We start from the raw sequence: 9,084 nt of genomic DNA, 5'->3' as shown, positions 1-9,084 counted from the left end.
TATATATACACATATATATATATAGATATATATCTATATCTATATATCTATATATCTATAGATATATAGATATATAGATATATAGATATAGATATATATCTATATATATCAGGAAGAGGCATTCATTGTGGTTGATTTAGTAAAGGAGATAATACAGTAAACTCCCGATTATCCAGCATCCACCAGGATTGGTAGATTCTGGATAAATGTTGTTTCTGGTTGCTTGAGAGTTACTATTAACAATAGGTCTAACTAATTCCATACACCATACTATACCATGACATAAACTTTGTATTGACTTTATATAAATATTTAAATGCAGTAATCAAAAGCAAATTAAGACAAATAGGCACACAATCTTTTCCAGGATAATACATGCCGCACATCAGCATGAACAGTGAGCACACGGGATTTTTTTTTTGGTTAGATGAGAGTTCTGGTTAGTTGAATACCGGATAACAGAGAGTTTACTGTATTCATTTAGCAAAGTAAATGTTCACAGTGGGGCTTTGTTTACTTTTAAGCCTATCTCTGAGAAAACGCCCCTTGCAGTGGTGCTGCCCCCGCACTACATTGTTAACTGCTTGTTTAGGTCAGGGGTACCTCAGAAATTGCTGTCAATTGGTGTGATTGGTTTTGCTCTATTTCTTTTATGCATTACTGTAGCCAGTGATCAGAAAAAGACATGAGCGTCATTATTATCCTGAATATAATTTTCCTAATAGCAAAATTGAAGCCAACTTAAAAATAGAGCAGAAGCTTGTAACATTGTTCTATAAGCATTGATTACCCATTAGCAGTACTTACAATGCTATTTCTCCCAGTACAAGCCGCAAATCCATAGAACAGATTGCTTGCTGCTCTTTGTATGAGAGCAGCTGTGTCTGTACAGCGGTCTGACATGCCAGCATTACATTGCATCAAGGAGTAAAAGCTTGCGCTCCTCAGTAAATAAAATAAAATGTAAAACAATTTATATTTTGCATTCTCCTTCTGAGCCAGTATTATTTTCAGGTAATTTTCATGTACTCTGTCTCCTTTGCTCTTTTGTTGTGAAGAGCCTGTTTACAGAGCTCAGTAGCTCTGCTGTTTCAGCTAACTTTGGGAATCCTTAGGCATGTATTATGGTAAATGTTTATTTGAAAACAAATACAGCTATACAACATTAGCTAGCAAAGGAAAAACACAGCTGCACTTGCACTACCAGCCTGCTCAAAATGAATGGGCTGTCTTAACGCAGTGGACTTTAACGCGCAAGTGTGAAGTTAACGCACATGCATTAACGAAACATAGTCTAAATGGACCCTAAGTCTTCCAAGAACTGCACAACTACTTACCTCTGAGTAACTGTGGATCTGTGTGAGGCACTGATTAGATTTTCAGCTGACAAAGTAGTGATCTGCATGTAAGCCAAAGTCCAAAGGTCCTAAATGTTATCTGTGCAGCTCCCAATAGTCTTTGTGTTAGTTTAGGTTAGGCTGTAGTACGGGGGAAACAGGGCCAGGATGAGGTGAGAGATAGGGCAGGAGGGGCAGCTGCTCTGGGCTCGGTTTTTTCATGTGTGTTGGGGGAGGGTCAACATGTGTCAAGCTGCACCCTACTTATCCCCATACCTAAGGACGGCCTTATCTTGGAGATACCAGCTTTTCTCTTTACCTGAGGGTTCCCTGGGTGCAGGGGGGGGGGTTCCCCCATCCTTGCCCAGCAAACGCAACAATCTTCTAGCCATTAGGTTTGCAGAGAAATCTCACCACTCCAATTCTCTGGCTGCAGAGAGATCCCCGGGTGCAGGCAGAACATGTGTGTGTCCACCTTGAATTATTTCAGCTCAAAAGAATAGCCACAAACCGCTGGATCTTCAAATTATTCATTTGTTGTAATCCAAACGTGCATACCACATACATGCTCCCTAATAAAACAATAATCATCTTGCGCATTTCACGATAAGGCTTAATCATAGAGGAATCTTCTAGCCATTGATACCATTGCTATGCCACCAGGGAGCACAAAGCAAAACAATCCAGAATAGATACTAGTACTCTGTATAATGCTCCTGACCTGTACAGAGAATGGTAACAAAAGTTTGATTGGGAGATAAGTCTGCTATAATGTGCTAATATCCTGTGCACACTAGCACATTATGGCTAAAAGCTCTAGGGCACTTTAAAAAGCTCTAGTAACACTTTACTGCTGCTTTAATGCTGGCAGGTTCCAGCCATAGAGTAGTTGTGCAAGTTTGAAAGCCTTTGTTATTGTTTAGTGTGTCTACAGTTGATCATCATCGTCATCATCCAGGATGCAGTGACACTGGGCTGTCTAAGTAAATTTGCTTATGCTCATAAAACCTCTACTCTTAGTAATAACAAGTTTATTTAGCAAAAACTGGAATGGTTTAGTCTATAAAGCCTTTGTAACATGGTGATTGCAAAGATTATTTTGTTGCCTGGAAAAGTTCTTGGTGGGCGGTATGTGGCTTCACAGTTTCTTAACTTTTCTTTCTTCTTCTTTTTTTTTTTGGGTTCAGCCCCAAGTTGAAAAAGTTACCTCTAATGAATGACTATCTTATGTCTGTATCGCTGCTGTGTACTGTGCAAATCTTAGTTCCCGGATACTACACGCAACACTGTTTTGGCGCTGCCCTGATATTTGACTTGTGGCTATTCAAAAATAAAATTTCCTGGAATTTTCCTTTCAGGTTAAACAAGCACGACCCTGCGGTAAGGAAACCTAGGTCTTTATTTTTTGTTTTTTTCCCCTGGTAGATCAGCTAGTTAAGTTCAGCCCAACAAAGCTGTATGGATAGAAGGGATGAGCTTGGGCTTAGACCAAACCCAAGCTCATTCAAACCTGGAAGGAACCTGTCAGCGTGGGCCCTATCAGCTGCAGCCGGGCATTTTGGTGACCTAATTGATCTTATATGGCCACATGGCCATCTTTAGTTGATGACATTAGCCAATGTTGAATCCAAGCTCATCCATAGTACAGAGTATGTATTTATGTCAGTTCAGAGAGAGTGCCATGCTGAGCTGAAGGCTGCTGCACAGAAATTGCCTATTTATGGTCTGCTGCCATTCGCAAAGCGAAAAATTACCTTGAACAAGACTAAGTAAGGCTCAGCTGAGCAAAAGTTTGTTTTTACATCCATGCATTGTACTTTGAGGCTGGATGCCTATATACCCTGTTTCCCCCGAAAATAAGACCTACCCCAAAAATAAGACCTAGTGCTATTTTTGGGAATTGCTAAAATATAAGACCTACCCCGAAAATAAGACCTAGTTGTGACCATTCCCAGGGCCGGTGGTGGCATAAGGGGGAACTTGCAGAGCCGCGGGAGAAAATCAGCGGGGGCCAATGAAGCCAGCGCTAGAGGAAGCGAGGCGGCAGCGGAGGGAGCAGAGCCACATAAGCTGATGCCTCCTCTATAGCACCGGCTCTTGTCACAGGCGGAGTGATACCAAATACACTCCGCCTGTGAGGAATCGATAGTGAAAGCGCGCTTCGCTCATTCTGGCCAGTGATTGGTTACCAAATTGCTCTTGGAAAGGTACGGCACCCCAGATTGCCCTGATCACCATATTCTTAACTTTGCCATTTTGGATTATTTAATTTGGATTTGCATTAATTTTGCATTGTTGTACATGAAAAAAAAAAATAAGATCTACCCCGAAAATAAGACCTAGTGTGTTTTTTTGAGCCAAAAAAAATATAAGACAGTGTCTTATTTTCGGGGAAACACGGTATGCTTTATGTTAAATTCTGCTGGAATAAACAGCCTGTTTTGTTTAAGAACGGAATGTTTGTTGCCTTTTGAGTTCTCATACCTTGTAAATGTTTTTGATGTTCCCATGTGAAAGACATCAGCTTATAGGTGACTTATGAGAAGAGTAAAAAAAAGTCAACCCCATAATTAGAGCTGACGTTTGACACTGCAGCTGTCACACTTTGACTCTATAGATTGAGAACTGAGTGAGCACATAGCGCTGATTGCCCAGTTTCTGATCTCACTGCAGAGAGTGGCGACTGTCAGTCACTGTGCCCCGCAAGAATTCCTCCTCCCCTCTCTCTGTTCCTCCTGCGCTCATTGGAGGGACAGACAGGGGAGGCGGTGAGCACACTGGCTTTGGCTCTAGAGAGGCAGAGCAGGCTGCCAATCAGACAACGGGGTGGATCCCGACAATATTGTCTGGATCTTTCCCACCCACAGCACGGCTCTGCACTGTGAGCAAAAAGCGGGTAATAGCCCGTTATATGCTGAGTTTTGGGTCACAGGATGACAAAAAAGGTTGGGCCATAGTTCTTTTTTTAAAGCAATCTGCTTATCTTGGACATTGAAATAGAAAAAACACCTAGAACTCATACAGACTTATACGGTGCAGTGTCGTGCATGTTACTGTGCGCTTTACCACACACACAGTAATGTGGTTTATGTGCATTGGTGTCATGGGAGTGATGTGTCCAGTTCATTCTGAATTACATCCCAAAGCACCATCTCAGTCCACTTGCGTTGGCACAAACTAGGGGGCCCAGTTTGGCATCTTTGCCCTGGGCACAGGATGACTTTGTCACTGCAGTGAGGGGAAGAAAGTTGTTACAGGTGTAATCGGATCTCAGGTCAGCTATGCATTTGCGGAACCTGGCCTTGGGGCAGCAGGGAGAGTAAATCCAGTCCTGCTGGTCAGTACCAACAGAGATAAAACAATCACATACTGTTTCCAGACTTGATTAACTATTTTACTTTCAAGATCTGACGTTTTAGATACTGTGAATATGTTCTATTGTTTAGAATTGTTGCTGCCAACGTATTATATCATACAGTGTAGAAAGTGTTATTTCCAAGACAGGTTCTTGACACTCCAGAAATAATGAGATAGAGCAAACTCTTTGTATCAGTGTGTTGCTTTTTCCATCTTGCATTCTAGTCAAAAGTCTACATCTCTGAGATTCCATTCTTACTAAAATAAGTGATAAAGTAGTCAGTCTTTCTTACACATGACAAAAATGTAAACTTAATCAGTACATCAGTGACAGCTTCTGTGTTGTACGCAGACAGAAACAGTGACAAATGTAATTCTACAAGCTTAGACAGATTGGGTTCAACTTTTTCAAATGCTGGTTGATTTATTATCACGTTCTAGTTGCTATGATGTTACTATGATGCCTTATCATTCCCAGCCATTGGGAATGATAAGGCATCATGCTTTACAAGATTTGATTGATGATGTCTATGTTTTTTTTCTTTTTCATCAGTCCTACGTTGGAAAGGTTTATGCGCTTGCTGATTGCACCAAATGTAAAATTCATGTAATATAAATCTTTACTGGATTTGTATAATGTCATTCCTTGCAATGGCACAGTTTATCATAATGATATGCATAAAGGCGTTGCAATCTGTTATCAGAGAAATTCACAGAACTGTCAGAGGATGTGAATGCTAGGTTAATTTAGGTAGTGGAAAACTGTATATAGATTGGAGGAATAGTACATACTGTATACTGGGGATCGGGCTGGGCTTTGCAAATCATAATTAACCTTTGTAGTTGGTCTCTTCAAAAAATACTGTAGTCTACAATAGCACTATGCTCTTGTAGTATAAAGACCACTACCTCTTAGACCCCGACGACGCCTGTGAGCTGCGGCAGCATGCAGAAAGGCGAACATTTTTGTTGCAGCAACAAAATGCGTGTCTCTTTTTAAGATGCGCTGTGGTGCCATTCATTGTTGATAGCACCCCAATGTACCTCGCTGCACCATGTGCTTCCATGTGCATACCATGCATGTTACCGTGCATTTTGGTGACATAAGTTTTTTCAAAAAAGCTAGGGATGCACCGATACCGGTTTTTCGAGTCCACACATCTCCATGTGTAATAAAATGAAGTAAAAGCAAGCATGTAAACATGTAAACGTCATATATAATTGCTCTGACGCAGGCTTTCTCAACCTTTTACCACATGGGAACCCTTGAAATAACTTTCAGGCTTCAGGGAACCCCTGCCAAGGATGAGTATATCTACAGTTCACGGTAGATTAGCCAGGTTGGTTAGCGGGTAGCCCCACTGCAAGTGGAGGTTTTTTTTCCCACCCGGAGATTAAATGAAATATGAAGCTATTATGGAATGCATGGATATGGTACTTTTACCATGCTGATATGTAGAAAAAGATATAAGATTAATTATCTCTAAAACTGTTTTCTGCTTGAAATATCTCAAAGATCCAGTGTTCACATCACAAGAATTCAATAAAATGCGTGAATAATGACAGGAAGGTAATAGTAGGGAATGTCAATAATTTGCAGAGTACCTGTAAAATAACATTAAATTCAGATGACTCAGAAACAAAATCTATATGTAGCAACAGCTTGGACTGTGTATCACATTCAAGTCTTTGTAATTGCAAGTGCTATCATTATTTTCCTCATATTGAATAACTTCATGCAATGAAAAGATCAGCCAGATGTACATCCTCTATTTTATACAGCTGACAGGCACTCCACAGGCAAAGAATAAAATCAGTCATTTGATTCTTTTGTGAAGGTGTCTTGTCTAGACTTTAGAGTCGATCATTACAGTGTAAAATGTGTGGCTGACTTTTATCCCTCACTTGTATTGGTTGGTTGTCTAAATAAAAAACTTCATGCAGAGGATGTGGAAGTCTATTTCATCATCTTTTTACAAGGCACTTTCATATAATGTGGAATTATACATTGCGTTGTATTGTTAATATAAAACCCCTTTACTTGTAAAACCCAAAGCTGTTTGGGTAAGGTAAATCAGATGGGCATGCCATTTTGGGCAAGTCTAGATCTAGATCTTGTTGATTCACCCATTGCAGATATTTTTGGATGTTTTGTGATAAAGATTTTTCCTGCTGTTTTCAGTTCCTGATGACTGGATCCACTGGCTCCACTATGCTGTCTTGCATGTTCTTCCTGTGTTTCCTTGTCTTTTCCTTCAACTTATAAGGGGGATGTAGTTAAAATATAACTCTCTATATATAACTATAGAAACAAAGTAGATAGATGCATCCAGGGACAGTGATGTATTCCAGACCATATACGATTACACTTCCGCTTACAGATGCGGTCGCTGTTACCTGGTCATTATCTTGACCCGATACGACGGCCGCACCTTAATGGCGTATCTGGAATTCCTGCTGCAGGAATCCCAAAATGCCCAGTGTGAATGCCGTCTTATATCATATGTCTATCTATCTATCTATCTATCTATCTATCTATCTATCTATCTATCTATCTATCTATCTATCTATCTATCTATCTATCCAGTGGCAATAATAAGTATGTGAACCCATTGAAACTAATTGTTTTTTTGCAGTAATTTTCCATAAAATGTGATCTGATCCTCATCTAAATCACAACAATTGACAAACAGAATGTGTTTAGGCTGATAACACACAAACAATTCTAATTTCTCCTGTCTTTATTGAACACAGCCATTAACCAGTCACAGTGCTGGAGCAAAAAGTAAGGGAACCCTTGGAATTAATAGCCGGTCAAACCAGCAATGACTTCAAGCCAGCACTTTTGGTAGCTCTGGATCAGACCTGCACAAAGTTTCTGACCATTTCTCTTTACAATACTGCTTCAGCTCAGACACATTTGTAGGATGTCAGGTGTGAACGGGTCTCTTGAGGTCATTCCACAGCATCTCTATGGGGTTAAGGTCTGGGCTCTGACTGGGCCGGCCACTCCAAAAGGCACATTTTCTTTTCCTGAAGCCACTCTGTGGTGGATTTACTTTGATGCTTAGGGTCATTGTCTTGCTGCATCAGACTAACAGACATCCGCCCTGACATTATCCTGTAGGATATTTTGATCAAAATACATTTTTCCCTCGATGATGGCAAGTGGTCCAGGCCCTTAGGTAACGAAGCAAGCCCAAATCTTGATGTTCCCTCCACCATACTTCACCGTTGGGATGATGTTGGGAAGCTGTGCCCTTTTTGCGCCTTACATAGTCCGGAGTATTCTTCCTGAACAATTCAACTTTTGTTTACTCAGTCCCCAAAACATTTTCCCAGTAGCGCTTCAAGTTGCCAAGGTGCTCTTCGGCAAACATCAGGCATGCAGCAATGTTTTTTTTTGGAGAGCATCGGCTTCCTCTGTGGTGTTCTGCCATGGACACCCTGCCTGTTCAAAGACTTACATATGGTAGACTCATGAACAGAGATGTTTGCCAGTTCCAGTGATATCTTTAAGCCTTTAGCAGTTACTCATGGGTTCTACTTTACCTCATTGAGGATCCTGCGTTGCGCCTTGGGAGTCACCTTGGCTGGGCCCCCACTTCTAGTAAGAGTAGCCACAGTACTAAACTGTTTCCATTTATAGACAATTTGTCTAGCTTTCAACTGATGGATGCCTAAACACTTTCAGATTGCTTTGTATCCCTTTCAGGCCTTATGCAGATCAACTACTCTTGATTATATATCTTCAGAGAGCTCCTTTTGGCGAGGCATGGTTCGCATCAGTCGATGCTTCTTATGAACAGCAATCTTTAAATGTCTGAGTGTCTTTTATCAATCAAAGTAGCTCTAAACCACACCTCCGTACTCTTTTAATTAATTGAAGGTGTGCAAGCTACTGAGTCCACTTAGCTTTTGTTGAAGTAATTAGTCTATGGGCTCACTTAGGGTGCCCACACACCTTACGATTATCGTACGATAATCGTGGGAAATCCCGCGATCGTACGATGTTCGTAAGGTGTGTGGAAGCCGTGCGACCTCTACTACTGTAAACTTACGGACATGTTTGAAAACCCGCCGAGCATCGTACGATGTTCGGCGGGTTTGTGGCATGTCCGTCCGATAACAGCCGCACGGGCCGGTGTGCGCAAGCGCACACTGCCCGTTCGGCATTGGTTGTAAGGTGTGTGCCCAGCCTTACGTTGTGTTCCAGTACTGTGAATGCTTAATGGGTGTGTTCAATAAAGACAATAAAATTAGAATTGTTTGTGTGTTATCACCTTAACCACATTGTATTTGTCTATTGCTGTGACTTAGATGAGGATCAGATCACATTTAATCACACAGTTAATTCCAAGGGTGTTCACATTTTCTTGCCACTGTATAA

The 9,084-nt window shown here is 41.0% G+C and overlaps 1 protein-coding gene across 1 annotated transcript in view; it reads left to right on the top strand.

Moving 5' to 3' along the window:
• The window catches only part of ANKH (ANKH inorganic pyrophosphate transport regulator), a 95,888-nt gene that overhangs the window by 46,434 nt on the left and 40,370 nt on the right, over positions 1-9,084 (top strand). The window lies entirely within an intron of this gene.

This window comes from Nanorana parkeri, unplaced genomic scaffold (assembly GCF_000935625.1).
Source record: "Nanorana parkeri isolate BGI_ZX_2015 unplaced genomic scaffold, ASM93562v1 scaffold1039, whole genome shotgun sequence".
NCBI classification, from domain to species: domain Eukaryota; kingdom Metazoa; phylum Chordata; class Amphibia; order Anura; family Dicroglossidae; genus Nanorana; species Nanorana parkeri.
Note: the sequence above shows the minus strand (reverse complement) of the source record. Positions and strands in the feature narration are given on the sequence as shown.